Below are 24,887 nucleotides of genomic sequence, written 5' to 3'. Positions count from 1 at the left end.
TGACAATGGATGAGACGTGGAAGCCATTTTTCAATCCAGAAACAAAGCGCCAGTCAGCTCAATGGAAGCACACAGATTCACCGCCACCAAAAAAATTTCAGGTAACCGCCAGTGCTGAAAAAATGATGGTGTCCATGTTCTGGGACAGCGAGGGCGTAATCCTTACCCATTGCGTTCCAAAGGGCACTACGGTAACAGGTGCATCCTACGAAAATGTTTTGAAGAACAAATTCCTTCCTGCACTGCAACAAAAACGTCCGGGGAGGGCTGCGCTTGTGCTGTTTCACCAAGATAACGCACCCGCACATCGAGCTAACGTTACGCAACAGTTTCTTCGTGATAACAACTTTGAAGTGACTCCTCATGCTCCCTACTCACCTGACCTGGCTCCTAGTGACTTTTGGCATTTTCCAACAATGAAAGGTAGAACTTGAATGCACCTCGTACATTTTGTAACTTTTCAGGTGCCTCTGTTGCGAGCTGACTCTGTGGAAGTCCCTAATCTTCACTCGAGCTCCGCCTAACTAAAAGTTCAGTATTACTTCAACAGAACGGAGTGATCTGTGAAACTGAAAACTGACAAAAACCTTGTTCAAAAATGGTTCAAATGGCTCTGAGCACTATGCGACTTAACTTCTGAGGTCATCAGTCGTCTAGAACTTAGAACTAATTAAACCCAACTAAACTAAGGACATCACAAACATCCATGCCCGAGGCAGGATTCGAACCTGCGACCGTACCCGTCGCTCGGCTCCAGACTGTAGCGCCTAGAACCGCACGGCCACTCCGGCCGGCAAAGACCTTGTCATTTTACCTATCGACAAAGGGGAACGCCAATGTCCTGTCACAAAATAAGTTCTTGTTGTTGTGGTCTTCAGTCCAGAGACTGGTTTCATGCAGCTCTCATTGCTACTCTAGCCTGTGCAAGCCTCTCCATCTCCCAGTACGTAATGCAGCCTACATCCTTCTGAATCTGCTTAGTGTACTCATCTCTTGGTCTCCCTCTACGATTTTTACCTTCCACGTTGACCTCCAGTACTAAATTGGTAATCCCTTGATGCCTCAGAACATGTCCTGCCAACCGATCCCATCTTCTAGTCAACTTGTGCCACAAATTTCTCTTCTCTCCAATTCTATTCAATACCTCCTCATAAGTTATGTGAACTACCCATCTAATCTTCAGCATTCTTTTGTAGCACCACATTTGGAAAGCTTGTATTCTCTTCTTGTCTATACTACACTCCTGGAAATTGAAATAAGAACACCGTGAATTCATTGTCCCAGGAAGGGGAAACTTTATTGACACATTCCTGGGGTCAGATACATCACATGATCACACTGACAGAACCACAGGCACATAGACACAGGCAACAGAGCATGCACGATGTCGGCACTAGTACAGTGTATATCCACCTTTCGCAGCAATGCAGGCTGCTATTCTCCCATGGAGACGATCGTAGAGATGCTGGATGTAGTCCTGTGGAACGGCTTGCCATGCCATTTCCAACTGGCGCCTCAGTTGGACCAGCGTTCGTGCTGGACGTGCAGACCGCGTGAGACGACGCTTCATCCAGTTCCAAACATGCTCAATGGGGGACAGATCCGGAGATCTTGCTGGCCAGGGTAGTTGACTTACACCTTCTAGAGCACGTTGTGTGGCACGGGATACATGCGGACGTGCATTGTCCTGTTGGAAGAGCAAGTTCCCTTGCCAGTCTACGAATGGTAGAACGATGGGTTCGATGACGGTTTGGATGTACCGTGCACTATTCAGTGTCCCCTCGACGATCACCAGTGGTGTACGGCCAGTGTAGGAGATCGCTCCCCACACCATGATGCCGGGTGTTGGCCCTGTGTGCCTCGGTCGTATGCAGTCCTGATTGTGGCGCTCACCTGCACGGCGCCAAACACGCATACGACCATCAATGGCACCAAGGCAGAAGCGACTCTCATCGCTGAAGACGACACGTCTCCATTCGTCCCTCCATTCACGCCTGTCGCGACACCACTGGAGGCGGGCTGCACGATGTTGGGGCGTGAGCGGAAGACGGCCTAACGGTGTGCGGGACCGTAGCCCAGCTTCATGGAGACGGTTGCGAATGGTCCTCGCCGATACCCCAGGAGCAACAGTGTCCCTAATTTGCTGGGAAGTGGCGGTGCGGTCCCCTACGGCACTGCGTAGGATCCTACGGTCTTGGCGTGCATCCGTGCGTCGCTGCGGTCCGGTCCCAGGTCGACGGGCACGTGCACCTTCCGCCGACCACTGGCGACAACATCGATGTACTGTGGAGACCTCACACCCCACGTGTTGAGCAATTCGGCGGTACGTCCACCCGGCCTCCCGCATGCCCACTATACGCCCTCGCTCAAAGTCCGTCAACTGCACATACGGTTCACGTCCACGCTGTCGCGGCATGCTACCAGTGTTAAAGACTGCGATGGAGCTCCGTATGCCACGGCAAACTGGCTGACACTGACGGCGGCGGTGCAGAAATGCTGCGCAGCTAGCGCCATTCGACGGCCAACACCGTGGTTCCTGGTGTGTCCGCTGTGCCGTGCGTGTGATCATTGCTTGTACAGCCCTCTCGCAGTGTCCGGAGCAAGTATGGTGGGTCTGACACACCTGTGTCAATGTGTTCTTTTTTCCATTTCCAGGAGTGTATTTACCGTCCATGATTCACTTCCATACATGGCTACGCTCCATACAAATACTTTCAGAAACGACTTCCTGACACTTAAATCTATACTCGATGTAAACAAATTTCTCTTTTTCACAAACGCTTTCTTTGCCATCACCGGTCTACATTTTATATCCTCTCTACTTCGATCATCATCAGTTACTTTGCTCCCCAAATAGCAAAAGTCATTTACTACTTCAAGTGTCTCATTTCCTAATCTAATTTCCTCAGCATCACTCCATTTAATTCGACTACATTCCATTATACTCGTTTTGCTTTTGTTGGTGTTCATCTTATATCCTCCCTTTAAGACACCGTCCATTCCGTTTAACTGCTCTTCCAGGTTCTTCGTCGCCTCTGACAGAATTACAATGTCACGAATTGAGTACACCTGCAAAATAGATGCATTGCGCGACAACCACGCATGTCACAAACTAGGAGAGGATCTGACAGGCAAGATTTATAGAAAATCTGTAGACTTTCTGAACAGAAGTTCTGTTCCGGCTAACGCCATCATGGTCCAGCGCCAACAGGCTGCGATTCCACCATGAATGTAGGCCTACCGAAGATTAGTAAAGGGTGGTCCACAGTGGACAGTAGACAGTCTTTATAGATTTCGATGCGTTGAACACGACATCACGATAAAAATTGTCTCCTTGCTCCGGTTTACAAGTATTTTGGGACTTTATTTTTCACGTATATTGCTACAATAATCAACAGGGAATTTACCTAGATTATTCGCGTCGTTTCTTTACCTGCCTGTTGTGGGAATCTCTCTGTAGCATCCTGCAGAAATCACCCAGTATAGCATTTGTCCACCATCCTGTGTAGCGTTGCTCCATGAATGAAGTGCCCTGGTGGAACCGTTCACCTTCTTCATCAATAGATACACCACAGCTCTCTGGTAACAGAGCGAGGTGGGAGTAAATGATGTGCATCTTCAGGATCATGTTGCATCATTGACCTTATGAGCATTAACGATTTCCTCCCTAAGGACCCAGTAGTTGCGAAATCAATGGCACACATGGAGCTGGTCAGAGATTACAGTAAGTTCAAAGTGTGTCTTCCTAAAGAGTAACGTATCCGTGAGCCAATGAATATGCCGTTTATGCTCTTCCCCGGGCTGAGTCATGCAATCTTCTTATGTAAATACTGAAATGCTGCATCATTCCTGTGCACAGCTTTAACAAATGCTGTCATGAGACCCGGCTTGATGTGCAACTGTGGGAGAACATCTTTGTTCGGGTGCACTAGAGGTTCGTCGGAAACATTTTTGGCCCACGCACCAGGGCTGTTGGTGGAGGTTGTTCCCTCTTTATATTTCTCCCCTCCGCGACTGTTGCACTCACACGGGTAGCAGCAAAACTTGGGGTAGCCCCCTTGTAAACGGATCAGTTCTGCAATGTGCAATAACATTGAAATCTCCATATACCAGCCTTTCATGCTTATTTTAATTAACACTTAACTGATTTCAACATGGTAAAACTTTCTTTAGGTAAGGCAGCATATGCGACAGTGAAGGATGGCCTTTACTGTGTAGTAGAGCTGTCTTTATGCTTGCTTTTAAACCAACTGTGAAGAGTCTCCATTCGTCTGGGTAGTACATTCAGATCTTCCAACAAACCGTCAATGTCACTGCAGAATGCAATGTCGCCTTCAGTACCGAAGCGACACTCAAGTTTTTTATGACGCTCCCTAAACATAGACACGCGTACTGTGTCAGCAAGGAGATCCCACAACTGCTGTTGTGAGACCAAGAGCTGAGCTTTACGCTTTGGAATATCTAAATCCCTAGTCAGATCACTGAGCTCACATTGTGTGATTTTGTGCTCCCCTGATGAAGATGTTGGTGAGACTGTAGAGTCAGTGTCACTGGCGAGTGATTGCATTTTTTCGGCTGTATGTGTCAGTCCAGCGTCATCGTTAGCCCTGTTCGATGGTGGTATATGTGGGGGAAGAGGAACTGGCAAATGGCAGACTGTATGTCAGGGTATTGAATATTCTTCTTTCCCTGTGTATAGACTCCTTTCCTCAAGCGAGGTACCAGCAAAAATAGCAATCCGATATATCATTTATGGGTTCACGCTAAACAGCAAGCATATCAAAGTTCATGGAGACGTTTTTACCGTGCATCAAAGCATTCACTTAGAGGAACACGGTTTGTTTTGGTTCCAACTCGACACCTGGAATACAAGGCATATCCTTATTTCACTGCTTCAGTCAATGGCCGTCTTCTTGAACCACAATTAACATCTGCACAAATATAACAAAAGTTGTCACGTTTGTTACTGCAAGTGCGGCGTATTTTTGTAAAAGCGTACACGTGCGCAATAACACTATTCTTCAATTTCAACTTTTCACCTCACATCCATGCACTGCCAACCAGCGTGACGCTCGTTCCAGTAACAAGTAAATTAACACAGCACGACAACACGCAACTGTGACAAACGACAGATAATACAGTGTATGGTTTCTACATCCGACAGTGCTCACATGACTGGATGATGAGCACATGAGTCGTGGAATTTCCAAATCTTAGTGAAAATGTCCACCTAACTCACGTGCAGCAGAGAAGTCACAATGCATGTGGTTATTATAATGTCCCAAATGTGTAACTGTGGAACGTAAACACCTCATTTACTTCTAACCCTGAGCTAGGATACAATGTTAACCTTGATATTCGTGTTCAGCTCATCTAAGTCTATGAAGAACGGCTACTTTCGTTTCCGTAAAAAATGAATAGTGAAAATTTGGGGCCTGTGCTGCGATACATCTCTTCTTCATCTCATTGTAACACTGGAGCGCCTACTTATGGTTTGGCTAAATGTCATACTTCCACCACATTCAGATAGTAGAGGATATCATAGGACACCTGAAGTCGCTTAAATTACAACCGTCATATCGCTTGGTTAGCTTTGATATTGTATTCTTTCTTACGAAAGCTCCTTTACACGACTCATTAGACGTTGTGGCAATGTTTAAACCTGTGCTTATCTTTGCATTATGATTGTGACAACGTGTAGTGGCTCACACTGCACCATGGCAATAAATTATTTCGGCTTCCCTAAAAATTACGAAAATATTCGGCTGTTTAAGGAATCCTCGTTCCTTATTACAGCCGCGGCAAGTGTAATCAAAGGTCCTACGACCGTTCGAGATCTTCTGTGACAGGAACACAACTATTATAAGACGCAAGGTGAGTAGACACATCTTTTTTGATGTGATCTTGAAGTATACACATCCAACCCCATTTCCCACGTTTTCGATGTACTGTGGCACCCTTTAGATACTACTAACTTGTAGGATATATACTGTATGAACAGGCTGTAACAGCACTGCTGTACGTAGGTGAAAAACAATGTCGGACAATGTAGCTCACTCTCGTAACACTACAGTAAGTTGTACTGACAAGACCTTGCCTACACTCAGCGACGTAATCTGTGTGACTTTAATTAATCGTCTGTACTAAAATAACGTGATGTAAGATTTGATAGTCGGCTTCTCACGCTATAAATCACACTACAGCTAGATATTACATCACTATGTTCAAACGGATGGACACAATAACAGTTTTCGTGATATAATTGGGTCAGCGATAGCTATCTAGATATTAATTACAACATCGCATCTACCTACCGAGGTACTCTGGGTTCGAAGGACAACTAGCACCAAAGCTAGTACCAACCACCAGAAGAATACTAAATGCGACAGTTACCAGTAACAGCAACCTATAACGAAACTTACTGTGTCTTCTCTGACAACACAACTAAACACTTTCTGAACAACGTAGGTACCAAAAGGATAGCTTTCGTATATAACTGATGAATACCTCATATAGAGCAGTTGCCTCTTGTTCCCCTTTTAAATCTTCAACGAGCAATCGTATATACAAGCAATCAATGCGGACGTTACAAACTTTCACGTAAATTGGAGAATACGTTCACAAGGCAAAGATATAATTTAATATTGTTTATCTTTCGTTCTCCCTCAACGATAACTTCCGTAACTAGCGCCTTGCTACAATAATATCCTTTACTCTATTGAAATTTTATCGTAATACACTATTTCGCCAACCTCAACCTTTCAGAATTGAAAGAAATACCTTTTCATTTATAATTAATTACTTTTCAACAAAAGGTAAACTTGCTTTTCCTGTTTAAATAAAGATTAATTATCTTTCTTTTCGCTGCAAGTTATTAACTGAAAAATACTGTTCCTTCTCTTTAATTTTTTTTTTTTAACTTCACTTTTACCAAAACTCCAGTCTTCTACTTTATTGGCCTTTGAATTTACTTTTTTCACGAAAATATATATTCAAGATAATAGTTTTCTTTGAAATAACCCTTTGATTGCTTTTCTTGTAATAGTTTGAGGATAAAGGACAAGTTGGGTACTACCTTTCTTAGTTTAAAGCCGTTAATTCTTTATTTCCTGCAATTAATTGTGTACAGGTACAAGTCAGTTCTTTACTTTATGAGCATTGGTTCTCTGTTCCAAACCCCACAAAGCGAAACTGTAATAAAAAGTAAAACAAAGATCCTAAATGTCGCCGCCACTTTTTAAAAATACGAACTTCAAAAAACCAAACAAAGTTCAACCGCTTTAGGTGTTGAGTCCCGTCAGCCACTAATATCTAAAACTCAAAACACAGCACTCGATGATCCCTTTTAGAGAAGATACGCGTGCTCTCTAATAAATGGTTTTGATCTGTCGTTTAGAGACAAGAGGAAAAGCTATCAAATTCTCAATAAACTTCCGCTTGTTTCTCAATAAATGATTATTACATAGGATGACTCTTTAGTGCAGACAACACATTCAGTGCATCCAACTAATTTCCGGAATTTGTTATACTACGACGCTCACGCCGAAGTCACATAACAAACCGTAACCAAATACCGCTAAGTCACTTTTCCTCAGTGCTTGTGAACACATATACAACCACAATAATGCAATGCACGTTTCTACCTCTTAGTTTGTGCTTTAATCCTCAACCACAAAATACCTAAACGACTTCGTGCGAACACGTCACTTCACATACACCATACAACGGAAAACCTTACAAAAATATTGAAATACGGTTTGCCTACAAACGCGTGGCTACTAAGCGGCACAACGCATCATAAATCACACAAAGGCGGAACTAATCTCACACTTCAGTAAATTGAAGCTTTTCCTGGAGAGTGTACACCCTACCAAAATGGGCGAAATAATCATTTTATATATAAGCCGATAAACCTCGCGAAACACCTTTCTAAAAGATTTAGAACTGCTTTGAACACACTTGAGTTATATCCATAACGTATCTAGAGACTCGCTATTCGAACAATACTCCGAACGGATACTACTGAACTAAAATTCTGAAAGGACAAGCAGAAACATTCCCTGCGAGCAAACATATCGCACTAATTCTCTCTTCAACAATAAGTATTTCTTCCCAGCAGTCGCCGGAGAATACACACATCAAAAAATGTTTAGAATCACTTCGGTTCCGAGATTTCTGGAACCTGTGCAGAAAATTGGAATAGAGATCAATTTAAATATCATTTCCGACCTTTATACTGCTCATGAAAACCTCGCATTGCATATTGTACCACCATACAGCGAGATCGTAAGAGGTGCTGGTCCAGATTGCAGTACACACCGGTACCTCTAATTCCCAGTAACGCGTCCTCTTGCATTGTATTCGTCGTGCCATACTGTCCACAAGTTCATCAAGGCACTGTTGGTTCAGATTGACCCACTCCTCAACGGCGATTCGGCGTAGATCACTGAGAGTGGTTGGTGGGTCAAGTCGTCCATAAAAAGCCCTATTCCAGGCATTGATAGAGTTCATGTCTGGAGAACATGCTGGCCACTCTAGTCGACCGATGTCGTTATCCTGGAGGAAGTCATCCACAAGATGTGCACGATGGGAGCGCGAATTGTCGTCCATGAAGACGAATGCCTCGCCATTATGCTGCCGATATGGTTGCACTATCGGTCGGAGGATGGCATTCACGTATCGTACAGCCGTTACGGCGTCTTCCATGACCACCTGCGGCGTACGTCGGCCCAGTACAATGCCACCACAAAACACCAGGGAACCTCCACCTAGCTGCACTCGCTGGACAGTGTGTCTAAGGCGTACAGCCTGTCCGGGTTGCCTCCAAACACGTCTCCGACGATTTTTGGTTGAAGGCATATGAAGAGAACGTGATGCCAATACTGAGCGGTCCATTCGGCATGCTGTTGAGCCCATCTGTACCGCGCTGCATGGTGTCGTGGCTGCAAAGATTGACCTCGCCGTGGACGTCGGCAGTGAAGTTGCGCATCATGCAGCCTACTGCGCACAGTTTGAGTCGTAACACGACTTCCTGTGGCTGCACGAAAAGCATTATTCAACATGGTAGCATTACTGTCAGGGTTCCTCCGAACCATAATCCGTAGGTAGCGGTCATCCACTGCAGTAGTAGCCCTTCGGCGGCCTGAGCGAGGCATGTCATCGACAGTTTCTGTCTCTCTGTATCTACTCCATGGGCGACCATCATCGCTTTGTTTCACTCCGAGACGCCTGGATACTTCCCTTGCTGAGAGTCCTTCCTGGCACAAGGTAACAATGTCGACGTGATCGAACAGCGGTATTGACCGTCTAGGCATGGTTGAACTACAGACAACCTGAGCCGTCTACTTCTGAACTGATAGGCCGTCTGATCCCCTCTGTCTAATGGGCGCTGCTCATGCATGGTTGTTTACATCTTTGGGCGGGTTTAGTGACATCTCTGAACAGTCAAAGGGACTGTCATGTGATACAATATCCACAGTCAACGTCTATCTTCAGGAATTCTGGGAACCGGGGTGATGGAAAACTTTTTATAATGTGTGTATTTCTAGTAGCCAGCTGATTCTTAGCTGTCATTTTTGCCGCACGCAGTGATCCAGCAGTCGGCAAGGCGTACCAAACTCTCTGACTTGACAGGACACAGGTCTTCTCGACTGTCAGGTGTCACGTATCTACAGTTTTTTAATACGAAAATGTAATAAAACTATACAGACAACATAACAAAATCTTCATTCTCCTAGCACATACAAATCGATACTAAACTGAGCGGATACAAATAAATGATGCGCTTTTTTCAGGCGCATTACATCGGCTACGCTGTAACGCCAAGTCCAGATCGTCACGTTTCCCAAAGCAATTTCGAGTGGAGATGTCATACACATCTCTCCAGCCTTCCTGCTTCTGGCGGTACACTGACGACACATGTATGGTGTGGCCCCACGGAATAGAAACACTGCCCATATTTATTGAGCATTTGAATTCGGTAATTTGAGTATTTGATTCACCAGGGAAGTACAAAAAGGTGGTACCTTATCGTTTCTGGTAGGTGATGGTAAGTTCCTATGGGACCATACTGGGGAGGTCATCGGTCCCTATGCTTAAAATAACTAAAAGTAACTTACGCTAAAGACTCATGCCAGAGGGAGGACTCGAACCTGAGACGGGGGCAGCCGCGCGAACCGTGACAATGCGCATCAGACCCTTCAGCTACTCCTCGCGGCTATCATTTCTGGATGTCACTTATAGAAGAAAACCCGACGGAACGCCGGGATACAGTATCTACTGCAAACAGACCCACTGGCTTCAAACTGTCGTCACCCTGCACAATGCCGTGATGTCTTGGGCTCCCTGGTACAGGGAGCACACGTTGCCTCAGACAGCAACAGCTTGCACAGTGAGTTTCAACAACTAAAAACGGTTGTACAACTGAACTGTACTTCTAATAAACAGATACGTGAAGCACTCTTAACAAAGCGAGTTCAATGTGGGGATGTAAATGAATATGTGGAGGCACTCACTGCAACATCAATCTTGCATGTACACGAATGAGCCAAAGAAACCGGAACACCTGCCTTACATCGTGTAGGGCCACCGTGAGCACGGAGAAATGGCGCACCACGACTTGTCATAAACTCCACTAATGTCTAAAGTAGTACTGGAGGGAACTGACACCATGAATCGTGCAGATATGGATACGAGAGGGTGGAGATCTCTTCCGAAAAGCACCTAACCAGGCATGCCAGACATGCTCAACAATGTTCATGTTTGGGGAGTTTGGTGGCCAGCGGAAGTGTTTAAACTCAGAAGAGTGTTCCTGGAGTCACTCTGTATCAATTCTGGACGTGTGGGGTGTTGCATTGTCCTGCAGGAATTGCTCAAGTCCGTCGGAATGCACAATGGACATGAATGGATCGGATGATCAGACGGGATGCTTACGTACGTGTCATGTGTCAAGTAGTATCTAGACGTATCAAGGGTTCCATATCACTCCAACTGAACACGCCACACACATGCAGGGTCCATGGATTCACGCGGTTGTCTCCATACCCGTACCCGTCCATCCGCCCGATAGAATTTGCTACGAGACTCGTCCGACCAGGCAACATGTTTTCAGTCATAAACCGTCCAAATTGACAGGCCCAGGCGAAGCGTAAAGCTTTGTGTCTTTAGTCATGAAGAGTACGCGAGTAGGCCTTCGGCTTCGAAAGCCCATATTGATGATGTTTCGTTGAATGGTTAGCCCGTTGACACTCGCTAATGACCCAGCATTGAAATCTGCAGCAATTTGCGGAAGGGTTGTGCTTCTGTCACGTCGAACGATTCTCTACAGTCGTTATTGGTCCCATTCTTGCAGGATCATTTTTCGGTGCCAGCGATGTCGGAGATTTGATGTTTTAACGGATTCCTGATGTGGTGTCTCCGCCAGACACCACACTTGCTAGGTGGTAGCCTTTAAATCGGCCGCGTTCCCTTAGTATACGTCGGACCCGCGTGTCGCCAGTATCAGTGATTGCAGACCGAGCGCCGCCACACGGCAGGTCTAGAGACACTTCCTAGCACTCGCCTCAGTTGTACAGCCGACTTTGCTAGCGATGGTTCACTGACAAATTACGCTCTCATTTGCCGAGACGATAGTTAGCATAGCCTTCAGCTACGTCATTTGCTACGACCTAGCAAGGAGCCATTACTAGTCACTATTAATGCTGTAAACATTGTACCGTCAAGAGCGATGTTCACCAATTATGGATTAAAGTTAAGTATTCCAGAAGATACGTACGTTTTTTACTAGTCTCATTTCCGTGTCCTGTTCCAGACCTCACGCCAGCCTGCGTGAGCTTAAACGCGTGCCTTTCGGCTTCCTTCATAGTGGATTGGCTGTCTTGCCAGTCCACAACACCTGATATTCACGGTACACTCGTGAAATGGTCATACTGGAAAATTCCCCCTTTCTCGCTACCTCGCAGATTCTGTGTCCCATCGCTCGTACGCTATTACACCATGTTCAAACTCATTTAAATCTTGATAACCTGCCATGGTAACAGATCCAACAACTCCACCAGACACCTGTTGTCTTATGTAGGCGTATTCTGCCTGTTTACATATCTCTATATTTGAATACGCATGCCTATACCAGATTCTTTCCCGCTTCTGTATATTAGCGGCATGTCTTGAATAATCAAAATAATCCTCGAGAGACACGACGTTAAGTGCGTTTTTCGTCAACGGGCAAAGGGGAAAGAATTTGTTTGTTTCGGTCAAAGACGATCCTGGCCTTAGAAAAAGATTCATTGCTAGTGTGCGAGAACTTATGCTGGGCAGACGTGTTGCAGCGAGCAAAAACGTTGTGTTGATCACCATCGATATATTTCCAATTACATAGATCATAAACAAAACAAATTTTCAGTATAATTTAAATACTTTTAACGCACTGAAGACATAATGAAATTTTTATTGGGTCAAACGGTCGGCATACAGACAGACACACAAAATTTCACCGACTTTCACCCTCAAATTGTTACGTAATATTGACTTCTTTAGCTTCATAATCATAAAAAGGTCTTTCACTCATATATGTAGATCGAAACACTGTAGCACTTTTGCAGAAACCTTGTGGGGACTCTACCTGAAGAAAGCATTGTAGACGTGCTGGACGATTTTAGCACAAAAATATTTGTCATTAAAACTGGAATTATCTTCCAGGTCTGTCAGTTATGTTTGCACATGCACCAGGGTGCTTTCAACTGAAACGGCAAACGGTCTTGAAAACAGCTTGAAAACAGATGCAAGATTGATAGTGTTATGAAACTCTTCATAAAACCATCCCTGTAATTCATTAAAGGCCATGTAATGAATTCTTCAGACCTCGTGTTTTCTTTAATGTCACAGAGCTTAAGCAACTGAACTGTCTTTGTCGTGTAAGGCGCTTACAGTCATGGACTGTGCGGCTGGCCCGGCGGAGGTTCGAGTCCTCCCTCGGGCATGGATGTGTGTGTTTGTCCTTAGCATAATTTAGGTTAAGTAGTGTGGTGTGTAAGCTTACGGACTGATGACCTTAGCAGTTAGGTCCCATAAGATTTCACACACATTTTTTGTCTTTGTCACGTCCCTTGTACAATGCGATTTTCTTTTTAAATGTCTCCCCATCAAATCGGGGACAAGTTACATAGCAATGTCTTATTGTGGGCAGTGTGCAGTCACGTCCACTTAAAATGTGAAGTCTGCAGTCCATTCCGGATGCTCTAATTTTCATTCCTGCACTTCTTTCTCGTTCATAAATTCAGCAAGAGCGAGTTTTATATCTAAAAATCATTGCTGGCATGCCACTCGACGTTACCATTATACTTTGCAGTAATACGTGAAATCTCTGTACTCTTCATTCAGTTCCACTGAAAACTGTTGCAAAAGGCAATGGAATAATGCTTGCTACTTCAGAGATTTTAGAATTCGTAAAAATAAAATCACTTAACCATCTGAGGTCATCCTCACGCCAATGTTTCTCACGTGCTCCATGACTGCAAATTTAGCACAAAGTGCTTCTTCATGCGCAGAACGATGAATCCCGTCTGTCGATCGTTGTAATTTTTTGCTCTTTCATTGGCAACTAAGTCTTTAAATTATTTCTGCACGGTATTGTAATGTCGTTTCATGGAATATCTGCAGTACCCGTCCCTTATGCAAATTGAGAAATCTCATCCTTCTCTTTCGTCATTCCATTCATTTTAAAGGATTGTGACGATAGGTCACTGGACTGCCTGTGTTTGTCCAAACAATCACTGTACCTGAGAACGACCTTCAAACAAGGGACAAATAATGAAAGGTAATTAGCGATGACACCGGAATTCTGCCGAGCTCATAGTTTTTCACCGACCGAAACGTGCCACATCACAAAGCTGAATGAAATACTCCGCTGTTCCGGGTACTTCCGAGAAGAACCGAGCAAAACCGAGTGACATTCCGGACCTTTGCCTGCGCAGGGCCCGCACACGCTGCACGCGTAAAGTCTGGCACGCCGTGGCAGGCCTGCTTTCAACCCTTTGACACGGAATTGGAATGAGGATGACCTCAGATGATTACACCGGCTAATAAAACTTTAAGTGCTCCTGAACTGGTAATGAACACCCTAAAAGATTGTGTATCAAGCAACTGTGTTGCTGTTTCCATTTTTCAAAAAGGCCTATTAAAGTTGAACTGCAAAACGTTCATAGAAAGAAACGCCGCTCAAACAGATCTTGAAGAGTCAATGGTACCGACGGACTGCCATGCAATCCTCAGCCCATTAGGTGTCGCTGGATGCAGCTACAGAGAGGCATGTCGTCAGCATGCTGGTCCCCCAGCCGTTGTCAGTTTACGAGAGCGGAGCCACACTCATTCAAGAAGCTCCTCAATCGGCGTCACAAGGGCTGAGTGCACCCCACTTGTCAACAGCGGTCGGGAGACTCGGACGGTCATCCGTCCAAGTTCTAGGCAAACCTGACACCGTTTAAATTCCGTGTTTCCACTGCGGCAAAGACGTTGCTATAAAACATTTCAAAGGACACAAAAAAACAATTTTGAAAACGGAATACAGTTCTTAAGATTCCAGTAGTTGTTCACTGAACTGTAACGTACCTGCACTAATAGTGCTTGGGTAGTCGACAATCAGTTCACACATAGGTAACACACACATGATACATTGTCACAGAAATGTCAACCAGTTTCGCAACTCATAAATACTTCTACATTGTCAAATTGGTTGACATTCCATGTGACTATATATAACATGAGTAATACTTACGTTTCAGTAGATAGTCGCAAACCAAGCACTATTATTGCAGGTATGTTACAGTTCAGTGAACAAACTACTGAAATCTTAAGAACCATATTTTGTTTCGCAAATATTACTTTTGTCCTCTTATAAATGTTTTATGTTGTTGTTGTGGACTTCAGTCTTGAGACTGGTTTGTTGCAGCTCTCCATGCTACTCTATCCTGTGCAAGCTTCTTCATCTCCCAGTACCTACTGCAACCTACATCCTTCTGAATCCGCTTGGTGTATTCATCTCTTAGTCTCCCTCTACGATTTTTACCCTCCACGCTGCCCTCGAGTACTAAATTGGTGATCCCTCGATGCCTCAGAACATGTCCTACCAACCGATCCCTTCTTCTAGTCAAGTTGTGCCAGAAACTTCTCTTCTGCCCAATCCTCTTCAACACCTCCTCATTAGTTATGTGATCTACCCATCCAATCTTCAGCACTCTTCTGTAGCACCACATTTCGAAAGCTTCTATTCTGTTCTTGTCTAAACTATTTATCGTCCACGTTTCACTTCCATACATGGCTACTCTCCATACAAATACTTTCAGAAACGACTTCCTGACACTTAAATCTATACTCGATGTTAACAAATTTCTCTTCATCAGAAACGCTTTCCTTGGCATTGCCAGTCTACATTTTATATCCTCTCTACTTCGACCATCATCAGTTTTTTGCTCCTCAAATAGCAAAACTCCTTTACTACTTTAAGTGTCTCATTTCCAAATCTAATACCCTCAACATCACCCGACTTAATTCGACTACATTCCATTATCCTCGTTTTGCTTTTGTTGATGTTCATCTTATATCCTCCTTTCAAGACACTATCCATTCCATTCAACTGCTCTTCCAAGTCCTTTGCTGTCTCTGACAGAATTACAATGTCATCGACGAACCTCAAAGTTTTTATTTCTTCTCCATGGATTTTAATACCTACTCCGAATTTTTCTTTTGTTTCCTTCACTGCTTGCTCAATATACAGATTGAATAACATCGGGGAGAGGCTACAACCCTGTCTCAGTCCCTTCCCAACCACTGCTACCCTTTCATGCCCCTCAACTCTTATAACTGCCATTTGGTTTCTATACAAATTGTAAAGCCTTTCGCTCCCTTTATTTTACCCCTGCCACCTTCAGAATTTGAAAGAGAGTATTCCAGTCAACATTGTCAAAAGCTTTCTCTAAGTCTAAAAATGATAAAAAATGTAGGTTTGCCTTTCCTTAATCTAGTTTCTAAGATAAGTCGTAGGGTCAGTATTGCCTCACGTGTTCTAATATTTCTACGGAATCCGAACTGATCTTCCCCTACGTCGGCTTCTACTAGTTTTTCCATTCGTCTGTAAAGAATTCGCGTTAGTATTTTGCAGCCGTGACTTATTAAACTGATAGTTCGGTAATTTTCACATCTGCCAACACCTGCTTTCTTTGGGATTGGAATTATTATATTCTTCTTGAAGTCTGTATTTTACCTTTAAATGGCTTGGTAGTTCTAAACTAGACGCCAGATTAATAAAACTCATCTGTGACGAAACTTTAACTTTTGCATTATTCGTAGTTCCGGGATTGTATTCTCAAGAAAGCCATAATATGATATGGCAGATAATGTTATCAACAGGGCTGTGGGACTTCAACTAAGCATTGAGGTAATCCACCACTAAGAACTGAGTGGAGTACAGCACTGACTGCCATTAAATTAAGACGGGAGAAACAAGAACCTCTCCTTTTTGATCTATCGCAGCCGAGTGCAGAACGTTAACTAACCTTGGCTGCATCACGGTCCGGCAGCACCGTCTTTCCTCTATGCACACGCTGAAGGCCTGGCTTCGACTACCGGCCGTGCGCACCGTCAATGCTACTTTCGTGCATTTGTAAGTACTTCACCACACAAGCGTAATTCGTGCTAGTAGCCCCGATAAGTTTCGCCGTCGCCGCGCGGGTATCACCAGTCGCGCCTTGCAGCAGTGACGATAGCAACTGTCACCATCCTATGATGTCGAACAGTTGCTTCGCTGAAATATTGTGGGACTTGCTCAATGTTTTCAGGCGACAAACCTGAAAAGTGTATTTTCAGATATCCATTTTTCCTATGTTGTATCAGACCTTTCTTCTTTCGTTAATATTATTGTCCTCAAAAATTTACAGTACACTCTCCATCTAGTGAACAGCTTGTGTGTCATGCTCATCATTCAACACTTACGTGCCGGTTGTCGTGGGTTGAGCACTGTCGCCTTATACCACCTGCTGTTATTTTCTGCAGGCCTCTCTTTTCACCTGTATTACTCAGTTGCCGGCCGGTGTGGTCGAGCGGTTGTAGGCGCTTCAGTCTGGAACGGTGTGACCGCTACGGTCGCAGGTTCGAATCCTGCCTCGGGCTTGGATGTGTGTGATGTCCTTTGGTTAGTTAGGTTTAAGTAGTTGTAAGTTCTAGGGGACTGATGACCTCAGATGTTCTCCCATAGTGCTCAGAGCCTTTACTCAGTTGTTCTGCCAATTGCCACACCACGCTGAGATGGGCAACTGTCGCTAATGGGATCAATACTACAGTGAATCTGTTTAATATACGGCTCTCGGGTCTGCAATCAGATGACGTTTTATAAATCCCCCAATATTTACTACATGCAACTTATTCTCATTAGGTAGTTACTAATGCCTTGGGAGATTTACACAACGCAACCTGCCGGTAGATCCAAATGATATGTATTTTCCCTGAAGGGGTTGGGCGTGTTCCTGAAAAATGAGGAGGTAAAAGGTTGCCCTATGATAATAACAAACCATAAAAAAATACTTAGATGTACTGAGAAATGAGTAAATTGGAAACGAAAACCAATAGAATAATGAAATGCGATAGAGCTAAATGGGATAGGAAAGCACTGGAGAATATGTGCTGTGCAAGAAATACGATAAGAGAACTAGAATGGGAAAGTTGAACGTGACTAATGTCCAGCATCTACAAATGCTAAGAGTTTGTTTTCCAAATTACACTGTAGTAAGTACTGCAACCAGCCAAATATTGTTTTCTTTTTCTTGAAATGATTTTATTGTACCATTAGTAGTTTCGAGCCTGAGCCCGTAGTCACATGGCAGTGCTGACTTCTCTGCAAATTTTATATTTATGTCCTAAAATGTAGCAAAGTTTTTTTGGTGTATAGTTTACAAACGGTTTTAGATTTCCGTCTCAAAATGCAACAAGGTTTTTATGATTATATAATTTATGTATGCTCTATACGTTGTACTTAAGTGTAAAACTGTGTAATAACAAAAGCCGTGTTATGTTTTAAGACGCAAATGCAAAATCGTTTGTAAAATATGCATCACGAAATCTCTAATATATTTTAGGGTGAAAATGTAAAACATGCAAAGAAGTCAACGCTACCATCTGACGATGGGCTGAGACCTGAAATCATTTCAAAAAAACTTGTTGGTGGTTTCAGTACTTGCTAAAGCGTAATATAGGGAAACAGCTCTTGTTTTTTCCAACCAAAATGGTTAGAATAATTTTTGTTTTTCATTGGTCTTCTGGATGGTTTGATGTAATCCATCACCACCTCCACTTCTCTGAATATCTATTTATTTCAGAGTAGCACACTGAACATCAGTTATTTCTTGTATATATTCCAATCTCTCATTTCCAAAGCAATTCTTCATGCCTACACCTCCCTCTTGTAATGTGGAAGTTCTTCCTTGATGTCTCAGTGTAACGGACAGTCGCGGCTGGTCTTTTACGGCATGTCAGACTTTAAGTATGGTTAACTTCACCATTATTCATCCGAGATTTCGTCATTCTTTCAGCTTACATCTCTTACTTAGTAACAGGCCGTGCACAGATCTAAGCGGCGAATGATATGAACACTACAGTTTATACAGGGTGTTACAAAAAGGTACGGCCAAACTTTCAGGAAACATTCCTCACACACAAAGAAAGAAAATATGTTATGTGGACATGTGTCCGGAAACGCTTACTTTCCATGTTAGAGCTCATTTTATTACTTCTCTTCAAATCACATTAATCATGGAATGGAAACACACAGCAACAGAACGTACCAGCGTGACTTCAAACACTTTGTTACAGGAAATGTTCAAAATGTCCTCCGTTAGCGAGGATACATGCATCAACCCTCCGTCGCATGGAATCCCTGATGCGCTGATGCAGCCCTGGAGAATGGCGTAATGGAATTGGTCCGCCTCTACCAATACATCGGTCACCGAATCTGTTGTTGAGAGGCGTACGAACAGTTCGACTGAAATGTGCAGGAGCTCCATCGTGCATGAACCACATCTTGTGTCGTACTTGTAAAGGCACATGTTCTAGAAGCACAGGTAGAGTATCCCGTATGAAATCATGATAACGTGCTCCATTGAGCGTAAGTGGAAGAACGTGGGGCCCAATCAAGACATCACCAACAATGCCTGCCCAAACGTTCACAGAAAATCTGTGTTGATGACGTGATTGCACAACTGAGTGCGGATTCTCGTCAGCCCACACATGTTGATTGTGAAAATTTACAATTTGATCACATTGGAATCAGTAAGTGGCTCGAAACAGCATATCCAGACACTACGGGATGATGATGGCATTGAAACAGAGGATGACACGCGTAAAGCTGACATACTAAACACCTTTTTCCAAAGCTGTTTCACAGAGGAAGACCGCACTGCAGTTCCTTCTCTAAATCCTCGCACAATCGAAAAAATGGCTGACATCGAAATAAGTGTCCAAGGAATAGAAAAGCAACTGGAATCACTCAATAGAGGAAAGTCCACTGGACCTGACGGGATACCAATTCGATTCTACACAGAGTACGCGAAAGAACTTGCCCCCCTTCTAACAGCCGTGTACCGCAAGTCTCTAGAGGAACGGAGGGTTCCAAATGATTGGAAAAGAGCACAGATAGTCCCAGTCTTCAAGGAGGGTCGTCGAGCAGATGCGCAAAACTATAGACCTATATCTCTTACGTCGATCTCTTGTAGAATTTTAGAACATGTTTTTTGCTCGCGTATCATGTCATTTCTGGAAACCCAGAATCTACTATGTAGGAATCAACATGGATTCCGGAAACAGCGATCGTGTGAGACCCAACTCGCCTTATTTGTTCATGAGACCCAGAAAATATTAGATACAGGCTCCCAGGTAGATGCTATTTTTCTTGACTTCCGGAAGGCGTTCGATACAGTTCCGCACTGTCGCCTGATAAACAAAGTAAGAGCCTACGGAATATCAGACCAGCTGTGTGGCTGGATTGAAGAGTTTTTAGCAAACAGAACACAGCATGTTGTTATCAATGGAGAGACGTCTACAGACGTTAAAGTAACCTCTGGCGTCCCACAGGGGAGTGTTATGGGACCATTGCTTTTCACAATATATATAAATGACTTAGTAGATAGTGTCGGAAGTTCCATGCGGCTTTTCGCGGATGATGCTGTAGTATACAGAGAAGTTGCTGCATTAGAAAATTGTAGCGAAATACAGGAAGATCTGCACCGGATAGGCACTTGGTGCAGGGAGTGGCAACTGACCCTTAACATAGACAAATGTAATGTATTGCGAATACATAGAAAGAAGGATCCTTTATTGTATGATTATATGATAGCGGAACAAACACTGGTAGCCGTTACTTCTGTAAAATATCTGGGAGTATGCGTACGGAACGATTTGAAGTGGAATGATCATATAAAACTAATTGTTGGTAAGGCGGGTACCAGGTTGAGATTCATTGGGAGAGTGCTTAGAAAATGTAGTCCATCAACAAAGGAGGTGGCTTACAAAACACTCGTTCGACCTATACTTGAGTATTGCTCATCAGTGTGGGATCCATACCAGGTCGGGTTGACGGAGGAGATAGAGAAGATCCAAAGAAGAGCGGCGCGTTTCGTCACTGGGTTATTTGGTAACCGTGATAGCGTTACGGAGGTGTTTAATAAACTCAAGTGGCAGACTCTGCAAGAGAGGCGCTCTGCATCGCGGTGTAGCTTGCTCGCCAGGTTTCGAGAGGGTGACTTTCTGGATGAGGTATCGAATATATTGCTTCCCCCTACTTATACCTCCCGAGGAGATCACGAATGTAAAATTAGAGAGATTAGAGCGCGCACGGAGGCTTTCAGACAGTCGTTCTTCCCGCGAACCATACGCGACTGGAACAGGAAAGGGAGGTAATGACAGTGGCACGTAAAGTGCCCTCCGCCACACACCGTTGGGTGGCTTGCGGAGTATCAATGTAGATGTAGATGTAGATGTAGAAGTCTCATCCGTAAAGAGAACATTTGCACTGAAATGAGGATTGACACATTGTTGGATGAACCATTCGCAGAAGTGTACCCGTGGAGGCCAATCAGCTGCTGATAGTGCCTGTACATGGTACGGAATCAATTGGTTCTCCCGTAGCACTCTCCATACAGTGACGTGGTCAACGTTACCTTGTACAGCAGCAACTTCTCTGACGCTGACATTAGGGTTATCGTCAACTGCACGAAGAATTGCCTCGTCCATTGCAGGTGTCCTCGTCATTCTAGGTCTTCCCCAGTCGCGAGTCATAGGCTGGAATGTTCCGTGCTCCCTAAGACGCCGATCAATTTCTTCGAACGTCTTCCTGTCGGGACACCTTCGTTCTGAAATCTGTCTCGATACAAACGTACCGCGCCACGGCTGTTGCCCCGTGCTAATCCATACATCAAATGGGCATCTGCCAATTCCGCATTTGATAACATTGCACTGACTGCAAAACCATGTTCGTGATGAACACTAACCTGTTGATGCCACGTACTGATGTGCTTGATGCTAGTACTGTAGACCAATGAGTCGCATGGCAACACAAGTACCGAAGTCAACATTACCTTCCTTGAATTGGGCCAACTGGCGGTGAATCGAGGAAGTACAGTACATACTGATGAAACTAAAATGAGCTCTAACATGGAAATTAAGCGTTTCCGGACACATGTCCACATAACATCTATATTTGTGTGTGAGGAATGTTTCCTGAAAGTTTGGGCGTACCTTTTTGTAACACCCTGTATAATCTTGGCGTTAATGTAAGACATCAGTCGGGCTGTGTATACTTCACCTGAGGAAGACCTATGTCACTGCTGGCTGGACAGTGTTTCACGGCACCGTTTCGATTCCTCACTCAAGAAAGCTTTGCCCTTTGTATCTGGGGGACGGCCTTGCTTTGATGACATGGCTCCTGAAAACCCTCACACAGTCGACATCAACAAGTAACCAAACAATTTTGTGGAACAATGCTGCCACCATGTACTCCAGACTGCCCGATTTCTCTGGATGCCAACAATATCAACGCCAAAATACGGTTTCTAGACTTGAAAAAGTCCGGAACCACATACATGAATTCTGAGGTAATAATCGAGCTGCGTGGTTCGGTGACGCAGTGGTAAAGTGTCAGACTACAATTTTTCCCTGTAACTTACTACATGTTTGACCTCCGGCACTGTTGGTTGATATGAAAAATGTCGGGTTGCACCGTTGAACTATAGGTCCCTCCGTAAATGTTTGGGTAAATCATTTCAGAGGTCAGAGGAAGACACTGCATATCACCTACAACTCGACCGTGGCCAGTAAAGCACTGTGATGTTCAAAATAATCATCGCTTTCATGACTGCTTTACCTACACTATAGAAAAAGTAAATAATACTCCAGTGGTAAGGTTCAAATGGTTCAAACGGGCCGGCCGAAGTGGCCGTGCGGTTAAAGGCGCTGCAGCCTGGAACCGCAAGACCGCCACGGTCGCAGGTTCGAATCCTGCCTCGGGCATGGATGTTTGTGATGTCCTTAGGTTAGTTAGGTTTAACTAGTTCTAAGTTCTAGGGGACTAATGACCTCAGCAGTTGAGTCCCATAGTGCTCAGAGCCATTTTTGGTTCAAATGGCTCTGAGCAGTATGGGACTTAACCTCTGAGGTCATCAGTCCCCTAGAACTTAGAACTACTTAAATCTAACTAACCCAAGGACATCACACACACCCATGCCCGAGGCAGGGTTCGAACCTGCGACCGTAGCGGTCGCGCGGTTCCAGACTGAAGCGCCTAGAACAGCTCGGCCACCTCGGCCGGCCTTATTCCCATCAGTCTCATAGATGTTACCCACTTCTTGGCGATCTAGGCTCAACGACAGCGACTGTTTCATACTGCATCCACGAGAAGTCCTTACCTTTTGACGTCCATTTAGTCTTCATTCTTGAAAAGCGCTTTAAAATGTGTTTGAAGGCGGATAGTCAAGTGGAATAGTCATGAGCCGATTGGTAGTACTGTTTCTAGTCTGTTCAGAAATGCAGTCGATATCCATCAATAGCCATGGATACATAAGACACTACGTACTGAATGAGGTGTTGAGGCCAACCGTCATGTCCATTATAATTATCCGGGCTCTTATGCCGTGGTCAGTTGATGAATTCTGTATCAATTCCCAACGTTTAGTCCCAGTCTGCGTGGGACATCTTCAAGGGGGTCTGCAGCTCGACAGAAGGTCCAACACACCCACTGAATCGCTACTGACTGCCGCTAAATTCCGTGTCCGCGCGCTCCCGCACCGAGGCGTGACGTCACGTCTTTTGAAAACGTCAGTGCAATTGGCCGCTGTCCGCTGCCGTCAATCGCCGTTGCTATCACCCAGTGGTGGACTGGTGGTACACATTTAATTCAACACCGGCATCAATATACCGTTTAATGTCACGCTCTCCTCCTTTCGATTGAAATTATTAGGGTGTTTGGCGATTTCGATTGCCTCCCTGTAGAGCCTTTCGTAATATCCGCTTGTGGCCGCTAGTACCTGAGTCTCCTCAAAACGAATATGGTAGTTACCTGGTTGGAAACCATGCTCCGCAACAGCTGATCGTTCCGTTTCTCCTCTTCTACAATTGCCACTGAGCTCTTCCAAACGTTTTGAAATAGTTCTTTTAGCGCTACCCACATAAACATCTCCACAGCTGCATGGGATCCTATACACTCCAGCTTTTTCCAATGGTTTGCGAGCGTCCTTGGCAGGCTTAAGGTATTCCTGTATCTTCCTGGTGGGCTTGTAAATTACGGTAATATTCCGCTTCGTCAAGATCCTCCCTATTCTTTCCCTTACATTTTTAACAAACGGCAGGAAAACCTTAGATTTTGTAGTAGCCTGTACGTCTCTACGGTTTCTGTGTGGCTGTCTCAACGCACGTTTTATTTCAGAGGATGAATATCCGTTCTTCATTAGTGCATTGTGGAGATGTTCCATCTCAGCGTCGAGCAACTCAGGTTCACAAATATTTCTAGCTCTGTCCGCTAACGTCATGATAACACCCCGCTTCTGTTGTGGGTGGTGGTTCGAATCCCGGTGCACATAACGCTCCGTGTGCGTGGGTTTGCGGTATACTGAGTGGCCCAAACTACCATTTTCGTTTCTAAAAACAAGCACATCGAGGAAATGTAATTTGCCGTCTACCTCCTCCTCCATTGTAAATTGAATTCTTGAGTTTATACTATTCAGATGTTCGTGGGACCGGCTTGGTTCCTCCCTGCCATGTTTCCACAGCACAAACTTGTCATCCACGTATCGGAACCATACATTTGGTTTTTTGCTGGCAGTATCTAAACCGTGTTCTTCGAATTTCTCCATAAAGAAGTTTGCAATTACAGGACTTAGGGGGCTTCCCACAGCCACGCCATCCGTTTGTTCATAAAACTGTTCATTCCACTTGAGGTATGTGGTCGTCAAACAACACGTAAATAATTCCGAAATATCGGCAGGAAAAATTCGATCCAGCTGTTCCAATACATCATTAAGTGGAACCATGGTAAACAGCGATACCACATCGAAGCTGACCAATATGTCCTCCGGCTGGGCCACTATGCCATTCAATCTGCTGATGAAATGTGTCGAATTCTTTATATAAGAGCCCGAACTGCCCACATGCGGTTTTAACAGCCTAGTCAAAAACTTGGCTAACGAGTAGGTGGGCGAACCAATAGCACTTAGTATCGGTCTTAACGGCACATTTTCTTTATGACTTTTGGGCAATCCATAAAGCCTCGGTGGTAGCGCAACCGAATTGCAGAGACCTTTCTGTATACTCTCTTCAATGGAGGACTTTTTTATTAACCGCGACACAGTTCTAAGAAC

The sequence above is a fragment of the Schistocerca americana genome, chromosome 3 (assembly GCF_021461395.2).
Source record: "Schistocerca americana isolate TAMUIC-IGC-003095 chromosome 3, iqSchAmer2.1, whole genome shotgun sequence".
Lineage (NCBI taxonomy): Eukaryota > Metazoa > Arthropoda > Insecta > Orthoptera > Acrididae > Schistocerca > Schistocerca americana.
Note: the sequence above shows the minus strand (reverse complement) of the source record.